Consider the following 14593-nt stretch of genomic DNA (forward strand, 5'->3'; position numbering starts at 1 on the left):
ACTCCCCCCAAAGGTGAAACCCTAAGGAACACATGATCACTGACCTGAAACTCTACGCTCCTACGTTTCAAGTCCGGTAACTCTTCTGGCGACTCTGGAACGCAAGCATTCGAGCTCTAATTTTCAATCGCCTCATTGCATCTCTAAACCATCTCAGGACCCAAGTATCTCCTTTCACCTGTCTCATCCCAATGTATAGGTGACCTGCACTTCCTCCCTAATAGCATCTCATACGAAACCACTCCGATAGTCACTTGATAACTATTATTATAAAAAAAATCAATCAAAGGGAGATACTTATTCCAAGATCCCCTAAAATCTAGCACACAGGCTCGTAGGATGTCTTCCAGTATCTGAATCGTCCTCTCAGACTGTCCATCTGTCTGAGGATGATAGCCCATAGCCTTTTGCAGACTCTCCCAAAACTTGGAGGTGAAGGTGGGGTCTCTGTCGGATACTATTGACCTCGGAGCCCCATGAAGTCGAACAATTTCCTTCACATACAACTTGGCATACTGCTCCACAATATAAGTCATCCTGACAGGTAAAAAGTGGGTAGATTTGGTACACCTATCCACAATCACCCACACCAAATCATGCTGTCCCACGGTCATCGGCAAACCAGCCACGAAGTCCATGGTGGTATCTTCCCACTTCCACTCTAGAATCCCTAGAGGCTGCAATAACCCTGCTGCCCTCTGATGTTCAGCCTTCACCTGCTGACAAGTTAAACACTTGGCCACATAATCCACCACGTCCCTCTTCATTCCTGACCACCAATACAAGGCTCTCAAATCTTGGTACATCTTCGTCATACATGGTTGTAAAGAGTAGGGAGTGCTATGCGATTCATCCAAGATCTCTCGTCGGATATTAGAATCCATCAGAACATATATCCGACCCTTCTACTTCAGTAACCCCATCTTTGAGATAGAAAAGTCCTTAGCCGCTCCGACTAAGACATTCTCTCTGTGCCCTTTCAGCTGGGAATCCTTCCCCTGTGCCTCCTTGATCCTCTAAAGGAGTGTGGATTAAAGAATCATGTTGGCTAACCGGCCAACCACCAACTCTATACCCGCTCTAGTCATTTCCTTAACTAGCTTATCAGATATCTGTCTCGAACTGAACAACTGTCCTAGGCCCTTCCGACTCAATGCATCAACCACTACATTAGCCTTCCCGGGATGGTATAGGATATCACAATCATAATCCTTTACCAGTTCCAGCCACCGTCTCTGGCGCATATTCAAATCCTTCTGAGTAAAGAAGTACTTCAAACTCTTATGGTCGGTGTATATCTCGCACTTCTCACCATACAGATAATGTCTCCAAACCTTAAGTGCAAATACCACCGTTGCCAACTCCAGATCATGCGTGGGATATCTCTGCTCATACTCCTTTAACTGTCTTAATGCATAGGCTATCACCTTTTTGACTTGCATCAGCACACACCCTAAACCATGTCTGGAAGCATCATAGTAGACCACAATCTTCTCATGTCTGTTGGTAGACTCAACACTGGCGTGGTGACCAGTCACCGCTTCAGTTCCTTGAAACTATTCTCACATTTGTCTGTCCAAACATACTTAGTCTTCTTCCTCGTCAATTCAATCAACGACGTAGCTATCCTGGAGAAACCCTCAACAAACCACCGATAATATCTTGCCAATCCTAGAAAACTCCTAACTTCAGGAACACTGCTCGGTCTAGGCCAATCTCTCACTGCCTCAATCTTACTTGGGTCAACCAAAATCCCCTCCTTACTGACAATATGGCCCAGAAACGTGACTTGCGGTAGCCAAAACCCACACTTACTGAACTTAGCATATAACCTATGCTCTCTCAACCGCTGCAATACCAAACGTAGATGCTGCTCATGCTCTGTCTCTGACTGAGAGTACACCAGAATATCATTGATAAATACTATCACAAACTTGACCAAGTAGTCCTCGAAAACCCTATTCCTCATGTCCATAAAAGCTAATGGGGCATTGGTTAATCCAAAGGACTCCATCCTTTTTCTTGACAAACAACACTAGAGCACCCCATGGCGAGAAACTCGGTCTGATAAACCCCAAATTCAGTAACTCCTGAAACTGAATCTTCAATTCCTTCTACTCTGCCGGAGCCATTCTGTAAGGTTTCCTAGATACTGGCTCCGCCCCTGGTGCCAATTCTATAAAATTCTCAATCTCCTGCTGCAGCGGCAACCCTGGCAGGTCTGCTGGAAATAAGTCTGGAAACTCACATACCAATCTAGTCTCACCCGGTCCAACCGAAACAACCCTAGAGGTATCCACAATATTCTCTAGGAATCCTATTCAACCTTCCTACATCAGGTCTCTAACCTTCAGTGCTGAAATCATAGGTACCCACGGTCCACTAATGGTCCCCACAAACACAAAGGGTACCTCTCCTTCTGGTTCAAAAGTCACCATCCTGCGCTTGCAGTAAATCTTCGCCCCATACTTTGACAACCAATCCATTCCTAGGATCATATCAAATTCATCCATCACTAGCTTAATCAGATCTACAGACACCTCCCTACCATCTATCTCTACTGGAAATGCTCTAATCCATCTCCTAGAGACTACCAGTTCCCCAGTCGGAACCAAAGTCTGAAAACCCCTAGCATACAAATCACTAGGTCTACATAGCTGATTTATCATTCTAGCAGACACAAATGAATGGGTAGCTCCCGAAACCACCAATGCAGTATAGGAAGAACCAACACTAGAAATCTGACCTGTCACAACCGAGGGGCTAGCCTCTGCCTCAGTCGGAGTCAAGGTGAACACTCTGGCAGGAGCGAGACTGTCGCCCTGCTTTGGCTCCTCTTTCCTGGCTTGTGGTCAGTGCTTCAGATGATTGGCACTCCCACAAATAAAGCAGGCCCTGATTCTGCACTCTCCCTCATGTCGTTGTCTGCACCGAGGACACACTGGAAAACTCCTCCAGTTGTCACCTCCGCCCTGAAGGCCGCCAAAAGCACCCCGTGCCCTCCTATCCGAGCTAATAGGAACAAAAGAATCTGGGGTCTTTCTCTTCTGTTCACTGGGACCACTACCCCAATTGGATCCAATAAAAGGAGGCACCGTCCTCCTAGCATCGTGCCTAACAGCGCTCTCTCTCCATATCTAATCCTCGGCCCCCTCAGTTGTAAGGGCCTTGTCCACTACCTGGGCATATGTAGTAGTCTCTAGATCCAAAGTAATCTTCACATCACGAGCGATCATAACATTCAACCCCCATACAAACCTATCCCTTCTTGCTGCATCAGTCGGAACCAAATCCGGTGCAAACTTTGCCAACCGGTCAAATCTCAGGGAATACTCAGTAACTGTCAACCGGTTATGAGTCAAGTTGATGAACTCATCAACCTTCGCAGCTCGGACTGCAACACTGTAATATTTCTCATTGAAGATGTTTCTGAACTCTTCCCAAGTCATAACTGCCACATTCCTCCTCTGAGTCACTACATCCCACCAGATGCAGGCATCTTCTCTGAACATGTAGCTGGCACAGGCTACCCTCTCATTCCTTACCACCCTCATAAAATCCAAGATGGAGGAAATCATATTCATCGATTGCTCTTCCCGCAGTGGCTCTGGTCCACCCTCAAAGGTGGGAGGATGCTTCTTCCTGAACCTCTCATACAAAGGTTCCCACTTGTTCTCCATAACCGGCTGAACCGGCACTGGCACCACAGCCTGCTGAACTGACAACCCAGTAGCCTGAGGAGGGGCCTGCTGCCTCAACTGTCGAATTTCTTCCTCAATTCGTTGCAGTCTTGCTTCCATTTTGGCCAACATCTGTTGCCAATTTTGTGGGGCAGGTGGAGGGTCCTGACCCTGGTTGTCATCCTTGGCCCTACTGTCGCGGAGTCTCGATGATTGTCAAGGCATCTTAACAATATGCCTGCAATCAACGACGCCACTCATCAGGCATGATAATAACATCCAAAACCACCTCCCAATTCACATCAACCAACCATAACAGCAATCCACATAACATACAAATAGCATATAACACTCAACGGGACATGCCCTGGCATCATGCATATGTTAACTCACTCATCATATAATTCAATCAGAGCACATGTTCAAGCATATAATTCAATCATTACCAACCAACCCTGAGTCGAGCTTGTCACTGACACCGAGCGCACATGTTCGATCAATCTCCAGGATCCATAAACCTTGGCTCGCTCTGATACCAAGTTGTAATGCCCTACTGCCTTAGAGCCGTTACTAAGTGAATTTAAAATGTGAAATTAACTCGCTAATCAAGGTTTTAGGTTAAAAGTGTAGCTAATCCGTAATAAAACTCATACAATTTGACAATATAATCATTCATTAAAAATTATAAAGCAATATACATTTGGGATCCCAAAATACTGTTTAGAAATATTTACAACTCAAAAATATAATTAAAAGTCGACTAAACGACAAAATTAGGTTTTGTACAAACATCTCCCAAAAATACCTTTGGCCGTGGCAGCCAGGCAGGCCAAACATGTACGCTTCGCTTCACGCTCTTCATACTCATGGTTGGTCGACTTTCCCCTTGCCCTTACCTACACCACAGAGCACCCGTGAGCCAAAGCCCAGCAAGAAAACACCACACAAGTAAATAACATATGCTTATCTATCATTCAGCTTACAATTAAACTACCAACGGGCTAACCACATACGGCCATGTTGTCCCAGGCGATTTACCAGGCCCTGGGTTTGCAGTCTACACCGTGAGGATACCCAGGTATCATAAAAGGGTCTCACCCTGGAAAATTGCACTCTGCGTGCTTAACGCTGCTCCCGGCCCCTTGCTGTACTCGGCCTTCGCCGTTCCCAGCTCTTGCCGTTCTTTCACATATATGCACACATAGCATAATTAAACAAATACTTAAACACGTATAAACATATTCAATGGGGGCTACGCCCTGCAATACAATCATATAGGGTCGTGCCTTGCAACAAAAACTATAGAGCCTCACCCTGCTCTACAGGTACAACAGTTTTCTTACCTGTGTCCCGAGCTTTCCAAGAACCGATGTCCCGAGCACAGTCCCCTAGTCCGAGCCTCGCTGAAAACCTAGTCACAATGTATCAATAACATCCATCAATCAAGTTTTAATCCATTAACTAACTTTGGGTTACAATTCTAGTTTCTGGAACCTTGGATTCTATCAATCCGGGTGATAAAATCCACCTCGAGCCTTAGCAATTTGGTTCCCAGGCCAAAAACCCACAAAACATCCAACACCTTGAACCAAGGTTGTGACCCAACCTCTTAAGGGCCGCAGCATGCCTCAAAACAGAGGCAAAATGCCTCCCAGCAAGGAGACACGGGCCGTAGCATGCCTAGCCTAGCCCCACGGCGCGCATCAAGAACAAAGGCCTCCCTAGGACTCACACACACATGGGCCGCGGCATGCCCCTCCTAGGGTTGTAGCTCAACCTAAAAACCCAGAAAACTAGCTTTTCTCTCAAGTTCTTCTCCAAGCTTAATCCCATTTTTCACACCCCAAACTTCAGCCAACCCCAGAACTAAGCCCAGAATTCATATCCATATACCCTAAACATCCAAACAAGCTCATAAACCAACTCCTACACCATAAAACATTCAAACCAATCTTGGAAATCAAATTATGCATGCCTAAGTTCTAGAAATCAAAACCAGCAGAATTTCAACTTGTTCATCAAGTTTAAAAGCTTAACTTTGAGCTTGATTAAATCTCTAAGTTAATCCCCTAAGTTCCAAGCCTCTAGCCCCCAAAGTCCCAGCTTTAAATCCTTAGTCTCTAGTTAGATTTCACCAAAATCACCAAGCTTCTACGAGAGAAGAGAGAACCGAGAGATAGGGAGAGAATAAATCACTTTTTGCATAATTCATGTGGTTCCCAAGACTCTTCTAAGTGTATAACCCATTTACTAAAAGACCAATCTGCTCTTAAGCTTATCTTAAGTCCCCAAGTAACCCCAAGGGCAATCCTATCATTTATCGTGTCCCACTAATCCCTCAATTATTCCTATAAACCTCGGTTTAATCCTGACATACTAAATCCTTGATAAGTTACTATCCGCTACTCAATAAATTCCTGAGTACATATAATATTTCCAAAATACCCCTAAGCTCCTCCCGAGCCGGGTATTTGACCCCATTATGACTCTCTAGCTAAACTGCTCCCTAGGACTGTCTTGGATTGTGCATCCCAAATATATCACCACTCACACGTGGTGTCAATCACAACAATCACAAATATTGCATTTTATGCCCTCAACGGGTTAAAATTACAAACATGCCCCTAATAACCAAACGAGGCCCACATGCATAATTAATTCACCTAAACATGCATTTCTAATCACATACTCAACAAATTCACATATTATAATAACAAATCACTTATTTCCCTCCAGGCACACTAATCAAGGCCTTGAGCCTTATTAGTAAATTTGGGACGTTACTCAAGACACTCAAGAATTCGCTCTGTGAAAAAGAACGATACTTTTTTATCTGTCCTTGAAACGATATAGAACCAATCTCTGGCCTTATTCTCTTGATCTCATGTGTTGAGTACAACAAGTAGAATCAGAAACTAACCATCCTTTAGTCTCTAAGTGTCCACACACTTCTTGAGGTGTAGAGAACGTTGTGGAAGATCTTGGTGTGAGTACCTGGGAGTAGCTTGGATAGGAAGTTCGTTCAAATTACGAAAAGATAGCAAGGACACTTGACATGCATTAAGAGGTATGTTTTCTATTCTTTTCTTGCTTATGATTAATGTATGTATATTAATAGATCTGCATATTTAAAGGTAGTTTAAATATGTTACAAAAAGTTTGTTGTACACTGGGCCAAACCCACCACCATTCCGCAGCGTATTAGGAAAATCGTTCCTAATATAACCCTTGGCTACGAGCCTAGCTTTGAAAGTTTCCACTTTCCCAGCTGCTCCTATTTTTCTCTTGAATATCCATTTGCAACCAATAGGTTTAACATTTTCTGGAAGAACTTCAAGAGTGCAGATGGAATTGGAATACATCGATTTCATTTCCAGGTTCATGACATCTTGCCATTTTTCTTTGTCAGAATCTTCCATTGCATCTCTATATTTCAATGGATCATCTTTGTTTGTGTCAGACATAAGCATCTGAACTTCATGTTCATAGCAAGTTGGATGCCTAAGAACCCTCCCACTACGACAAAGCTCTCTATCATTCTGACTAGAACTTGTGGTTTCCTCTTGTCGTTGTTCATTGGAAACATTTGGTGATCTAATTACTTGATCAGAGACTATCTCTTCCAGTACAATCTTACTGTGAGGGTTGTGGTTGTTAATATAGTCGTATTCAAGAACAATAGCATTTGTCGATACAAGTGTTTTGTTTTCTTTAGGACTATAAAATATACAATCTCTAGTCTCTTTGGAATATTCCATAAACATGCACAGTTCAGTGCGAGATTTCATCTTTCTAGTCTTTCATTTCAACACGTGTGATAGACACCCTCAAATACGAAAATGGTGTAAACTAGGTTTAGTACCATTCCATAATTACAATGGTGTCTTCTTGACAGACTTGGAAGAAACAACATTCAATATGTACATTGCACATTGAATGACATATCCTCAAAATGACAGTGGCAATGATGAGTGTTACTCATCATTATCTAACCATGTCTAATAACATCCTCTTCCATCTTTCAGAATCACCATTCTGCTGTGGCGTTCCTGGTGCAGTGAGTTGGGATTGAATTCCATGCTCACATAAGTGGTCCTTGAATTCATAATCTAGGTACTCTCCTCCTCGATCAGATTGAAGAACTTTGAGTGATTTACCTAATTGTTTTTCATCTTCAGCTTTGAATTCTTTAAACTTTCCAAAAGTTTCAGATTTCTTTTGCATCAAATATAGGTAACCATATCTAGAATAATCGTTAATGAAGGTGATGAAATATTCAACCCCTTCATTAGCTTGCACATTAAGTGGTCCACACACATTAGTGTGTTCGAGTAGGAGTGGTTCTATGGCTCTTGAACCCTTTGTCGAGAATGATATTTTGGTCATCTTCGTTGGAAACAGATTTTCTGAGTGCGCATCAGAATGCGATTTATGGCCCCAGTAAATTACAAAAATTCTATATATAAAATCATTTTATATATGCAATCTTATGATTTATATATATTAATCTAATAGAAGAAGATTTACCTCTTGAAGCCTATCAAGTGTCATTGCTATCTTCTTGTATAATAAACGATCATCCTATCCAAGCACGCAAGACTCACGCCAAAGTTTTCCAGACCGTAATCTCAACACAACAAGATGTGTGTGGGCACGTAGAGATTCAATAGGACAATTTAGGACTCCATTGATATTCTCAACACATGAGACCATTGAATTTTAGGTAAAGAGAAGGGTTAAAACAAATTATTTTCTCTCTTTATTTTTCTCCCTGAGAAAACTCTCTTTCAATCATTCTGAATATTACGATATCTTGAGAGAAATATAATAATATATATTTATATTAGTCATCTAAGGTTTTATTAATAAAAACAATTTTTAATTAATTCAATTAAAATATATATATTATCTATTATTATATTCAAATTGTATTCAATTGAATTTAAATTGATTCAAAACCAATCTAACAACCTAGATAAGATATCTGATTTATTTCATATCAGTTATCTAAATTTAAATATTAAATTAATTTCTCAAATTAATTCAAAATAAGATGACATAATTAATTAAAAACTAATTATTTCATTTAATTAATTAATAATTACGAAAATTACAATTAATTTAATAATAAATATATTTTTCATAATTATCTCATAATTACATATTTGCCCCAAAACTTATTTTCTTGACAAATGTACCCATAATTGTTCTATTGATACTCTTACCCTGTACAATGTTTATAGAGCCGATCCGTGGACCTATGGACATATAATTCCAAGCTCCAATAAATTTAGATTATTAATTAAAGCTCTTTAATATAATAATAATCTTATTTATTAATCCCAATATTATTCTACTAAAAATATGGGATTGCACTCTTGTAATTATAGACTTATATTTATTGAGTACTTTATTAAGTGTCCATTGATTTAATCACTTCATGCAATTCAATCCTCCAATAATTGGTTCATAATTAGAGCTCGGTGAAATTTTTGTTTTCCCCCTCTAATTCACTAGCGAACAGCTAATTTATAAACCTTTTATAAATTAGATGCCTCAAACTGTTCAGTTCCAGAATTAACACTTAAGGGAACCATTATTCAATCTTCATATGAAGAATGCTTAGATTCCATATCTATAAATCATGACCCCAAACATCTACGTTATTGAGCCTCCAAAACAAAAATTTTTAGCCTGATCATTGTGACAGACCCTAATGAGTGAATCAAAGGACCCAAATAACATAAACAGGAGTTCATGATAACTTCAAAATTTAGATCGATTTGCATATGATCATTGAGTGATAGGATTATAACTCTTTTGTAACACCCTACTACTCAGGGACCATTACCTTGTGTATTTTAAATAGTGCAAAACTCACTAAATGAGCCATTTGGCCATAAGTGTGTAACTAAACGTGATTAACCATCGCATTACTAAAACATTCCCAAAATACATTTAAAAATGTTAATTACAATGAAAAAGTTACAACCTGCCGACCTAAGCGACAAAATAGGGTTTGACCCAGTTCCTCTTTAAAACACCATGGTTGTGGTGGTCGAGCAGTCGCATATGTACACATCGTCACTTAAGCTCTCCAACTCAAGGATAGTATAGCTTTCTTTTCCTCTTACCTGCACCACAAAGCACCCGTCAGCCAAGGCTCAGCAAGAAAACTTAAACATGCTCATAAGAAGTTAATAACATATTACCAAATCATAATAAGCATGCCTAGCAATAATAACCCTACTAAAGCATGCATACCATTCATATAAATAACTACAGTGTCAAAAGGGCCAATAGCCCAGGATAAATGATCAATGAATCATCTCAGGGTCTATTAGGCTAAGTTTAGCCTACTTTTTAAGTGTCTTGATCATTTTCTTTTTAATGGTTTGTATGCTTTTGGGGCGGATTTATGCTTGTTTTGCTTGATTTCAGGTTAAGCATATGGTTTGGGCATTTGAAGTGGATTGTGAAGAAAATAGGCTAAACTGAAGGGTTATTCAAGTTTTGCTGAAATTGTATTAGGACCGCGGTGCTAATGTGTTTACAGCTGTAGCGAGGAACGATCACAGATTGGGAGCCGATGTCCCAAACTGAATAAGGGCCGCAGTGCTAGGGTGTATTTGAGCCGCGACGTGCCCAGTTTCCAAAAAATTGAGATGTCTCAATTTTAGAGTGGCGCCGCGGAGCAGGAATCGATGTCGCGGCGCTGATGTCCATACGTGTCAGAATTTTGAGTGCAATTTCATCATTTTGGGAGAAAAATAGAATTAGGTTGTCGTTTTAATGAAAGGGAGTTGTGATTTTGGAGATATTTAGTGTAACGCCCTACTTCCTTAGAGCCGTTACTAAGTGATTTAAAAATGTGCATTCAACTCGCTAATCGAGGTTTTAGAACAAATAGTGTAATTAAGCCATAAACAGAGGAAAAACTTTAGAAATAATTCCATTTCATTGAAAATCATAAAAGTTTAACACCTGGGATCCCAAAATACAGTTTAGAAACATTTACCACATATAAATTGAACTAAGTCGTCTAAACGCAAAATCTAAGTTTATTTACAAGCATCTCGCAAAATCCTCTGGCTGTGGCAGCCAGGCTGGCCCAACATGTACACGCCGCCTCACGCCTGCTACACGCATGGTTGGTTGGCTTTATCCTTACCCTTACCTGCACCACAGAGCATCTGTGAGCCGAAGCCCAGCAAGAAAACCCACAAACAGATAACATATGCAAAACATACCCCAAGCATATAAGCAGGCCACTGACGAGCTAAACACATACGGCCTAGCCGTCCCAGGCGCTTACCAGGCCCTGGAAACTCGCACTCCATGTGCTCAACGCTACTCCCGACCCCTTTCTGTACTCGGCCTTGCACTCAACGTGCCTAACGCCGTTCCCGGCCCTTTGCCGTTCCCGGCTCCTGCCGACCTCGGCCGACACTGTTCCCGGCTCTTGCCGATCATTCACATAATTGCACTCAAAGCATAATAAACAAGTGCAGAATACTAGCAAATACAATAAAAGGGCTACACCCTGCAGTTTAAATACATTGGGCTCAACCCTGCATACAAGCTCTATGGGAACAAGGGTTTTCTTACCTGAGTCCCGAGCTTTCTGAGGACCGATGTCCCGAGCACAGTCCTCTAACTTGAGCCTTGCCGAAACCCTAGTCACAACACATTAACAACATTCATCCATCAAATTCTAATCCAATAAATAATATTGAGCCATAACCCTAACCTCCGGGACCTTGAATTCTATCAATCCGGGTGATAAAATCCATCCCGAGCCTTAACCATCGAGTTCCCAAGCCTAAACACCCTTAAAAGCACAACCTGGCACTAAGATTCGCGACCCTACCCACAAGTGTCGCGGCTAGCCTCGAAACAGAGGCTAGCACCCCACTGAAACTCACGCGGGCCGCGGCGCGCATCACCAAGCGCCGCGGCGCGCATGAAGCTTCTCGGCCACCCATGGCTGCGCGCGCACACGGGCCGCGGCCCCCTCCTCCAAACCCAGAATTCTTCATCTTACTCCTGCCTTTTTCCTCAAGCAAATTCACCCAAAACTTAGCTAACAATACCAGATAATCAACATAGCATTCCAGCTCAATATTCTCATCAAAACTCATTAAAACCTGCTCCAAAACTCAACTAAAATACCCAAAAATAGATCAAGTTCTACCCACATGCATAGCCTAAACACACAATAGAAATTCAAGCTTAATTCCCATGGTTAGAGCTTACCTTTGCTGAGTTAAGTCTCTGAAGTTGATCCTTAATCCTCAAGCTCCTAGCTCCCAAGATTTCCCAGCTGAATTCCACTTACTTCTAGTTAATTTCTCCAAGTTTCTCCTTAAGCCTCCAAAGAGAAGACAACCACTTCTTGAGAGAGAAAGAGTGAGTCGATTTCCTAAGTGTTCTGTATAATTCTAAGGTTTGTTTTATTCAATGTAAGTCTATGTGGTTACCTCAAGGCTAAGGGTACCAAAACGTCCCCGAGGGCAAAATGGTAAATTTACCCAATATTCCCTCCTAGACATTTTATCCTCAAATATATCTCCAAATATTTATTTTCATAACCCGATAACCCCATATAATAACTAATGCCCAAATTACCCCTCGACTCGCCCCGAGTCGGATTCTCAACCCTGTTGTGACTTTCTGGCTAACTTCTCTCCAGGAGTGTTTCGGATCGTGTTGCACAGACATATCACATATATATATAGCATTTATCACATTTATGCCCCAAATATCTAGACGGGGCCCACATGCACATTTAACTCAACTAAACATGCACCATTATCATATATACACATTAATTAACATATTAGCATATTAAATCATTTATTGCCCTCCAGGCACACTAATCAAGGCTCTAAGCCCTATTATCAAATTTGGGTTGTTACATTTAGACTGCTCTAAACCTAGAAAAAGGAGAAAAATAAGATGGGAGCAAGCGTTGGCGGATCGTGACAATCCCAACTAGTTTCTTCTCTTCTCTCTTTATTTTTCTGCTTTTGATTATGTTTGTTTTTGAATCAGTTAAGAACATGTTAATGAAGATTATGAACCAAACTCCAATTTAAGATTTTTAATGGAGATTGTCTGAAGCTTTCTATGGATTAATGCAATTTCGATATTTTTTTCTTTCTTCTATTGATATGTGATTTATTCATATTTTTGCTCAATACATGTTTTAGATTGGCCACCTTTTACATGATCTATGATTCTAATATGAAATCTGAAAAGTGAATATTAGGAATGCTCTAATTGAATAAACATAAGTTTTGATGCAAAATGAAAGTATTTGTGTAGCTTGTGTGGCTTTAGATTATTGCTTAATGCTGATTGATTGTGTAATTTATCTCAGAAATGCAGTATTTTACCTTGAAATTTAGTACCATTATGTCTTAATAGGAATACTGGTAATTTTATAATCTGCCATCACATTAGAAGAAGAAGGAAAATTATTTTGCATTATTGAAATAGGAAGTGGAAGAAATTGAAATGAATTTCCCTATATTTCATTTCTTGATTGAATCTTGTTTATTGTTTTGTTATTTATTTATTGCTTAGATTATTTATTTTAAACAATCCATTTTTTGATAGCGAAATAGAAACAAAAATTAAATTAATTGGTACTTAGCTACAGTCCAAGTGGGAACGATCTCACTCACGTGAGTTATTACTTGGGAAACGATACGTATACTTGCGTGTTGGATTTTTCACAACAAGTTTTTGGCGCCGTTGCCGGGGACTGGGTTAGCTAATATTGAAATAATTGAATTTTATTCTAATTTGGTATTTCTTTTCAATTTCACTAATTCTGTCATTGTCTAAATTTTCTCATCTCAGGTACAGGTAGTTTATGTGACGTCTTGGACCTGTTGCAAGAGTCCCTATTGATCCTGAAATAGAGAAGACCTGTAGACTGAACAGAAAGAACAAGAGATTGGAAAGAAGAGCTGAAAGTGAAAGAAGGGTTAAAGTAGAAATGGTAGATCCGATAAATGGTAATAATAGGGGTGTTGTTGAAGACCAAGCTAATGGCCAGAATCAACCAGCCAGAAACTTGAGGGATTATGTATTGCCCACCATTACAGGGGTTCAGTCTTGCATCAGACCACCCACTATAGATGCCAACAATTTTGAGATAAAACTTTCCATTCTAGAAATGGTTCAATCCACTGTCCAGTTTAGGGGAATACCAACTGAAGACCCAAACATGCATCTTGCTAACTTCGTTGAGCTCTGTCAGGCATTCAAGATGAATGGAGTTAGTGATGATGCAATCAGACTCAGATTATTTCAATTTTCTCTGAGGGAATGAGCCAAGAGTTAGTTGGTATCTTTTCCACCTAACTCAATCAATACATGGAATGATCTTGCACTGAAGTTTCTCTCCAAGTTCTTTCCCCCAGCTAAGGCAGCTAAGCTAAGGGGGGAGATCAACAATTTCTACCAGCTGGATAATGAATCTTTATATGAGGCATGGGAGAGATTTAAAGATCTGATAAGGAAGTGCCCGCATCATGGGATAGAGAGATGGATGTTAGTCCATAACTTTTATAATGGGTTGTGTGGTACCACTCGCACACTCATTGATGCAACAGCTGGTGGGGCATTTATGAGGAAGAGCGCCAATGAGGCGTATGATTTGTTAGAAGAAATGTCCATTAATAATCAATAGTGGCCAAGTGAGAGAGGTAACTCGAAGAAAGTGGCTGGTTTGCATGAGATTGATGCAATATCTAAGTTAACTGCTCAGGTTGAGGCTTTGAGTAAACAGTTGCAAGGCAGTACAATGGCAGCCCCCGTGATGCAAGCTCAGACTATGTGTGAATTATGTGGGGGTCCTCATGCTTATGAAAAGTGCCAATACGCGGATGTAAATAACATGC

General features: G+C 40.7%; 1 non-coding gene across 1 annotated transcript; it reads right to left on the minus strand.

Moving 5' to 3' along the window:
• Nucleotides 1-14124: 14124 nt before the first annotated feature.
• Nucleotides 14125-14231, minus strand: LOC133820561 (small nucleolar RNA R71). The gene has a single exon (XR_009886966.1). It is a non-coding gene; the product is annotated as a small nucleolar RNA R71 (small nucleolar RNA).
• Between the last annotated feature and the right edge of the window lie 362 nt (nt 14232-14593).

The sequence above is a fragment of the Humulus lupulus genome, chromosome 2, assembly GCF_963169125.1.
Source record: "Humulus lupulus chromosome 2, drHumLupu1.1, whole genome shotgun sequence".
Classification (NCBI taxonomy): Eukaryota; Viridiplantae; Streptophyta; class Magnoliopsida; order Rosales; family Cannabaceae; genus Humulus; species Humulus lupulus.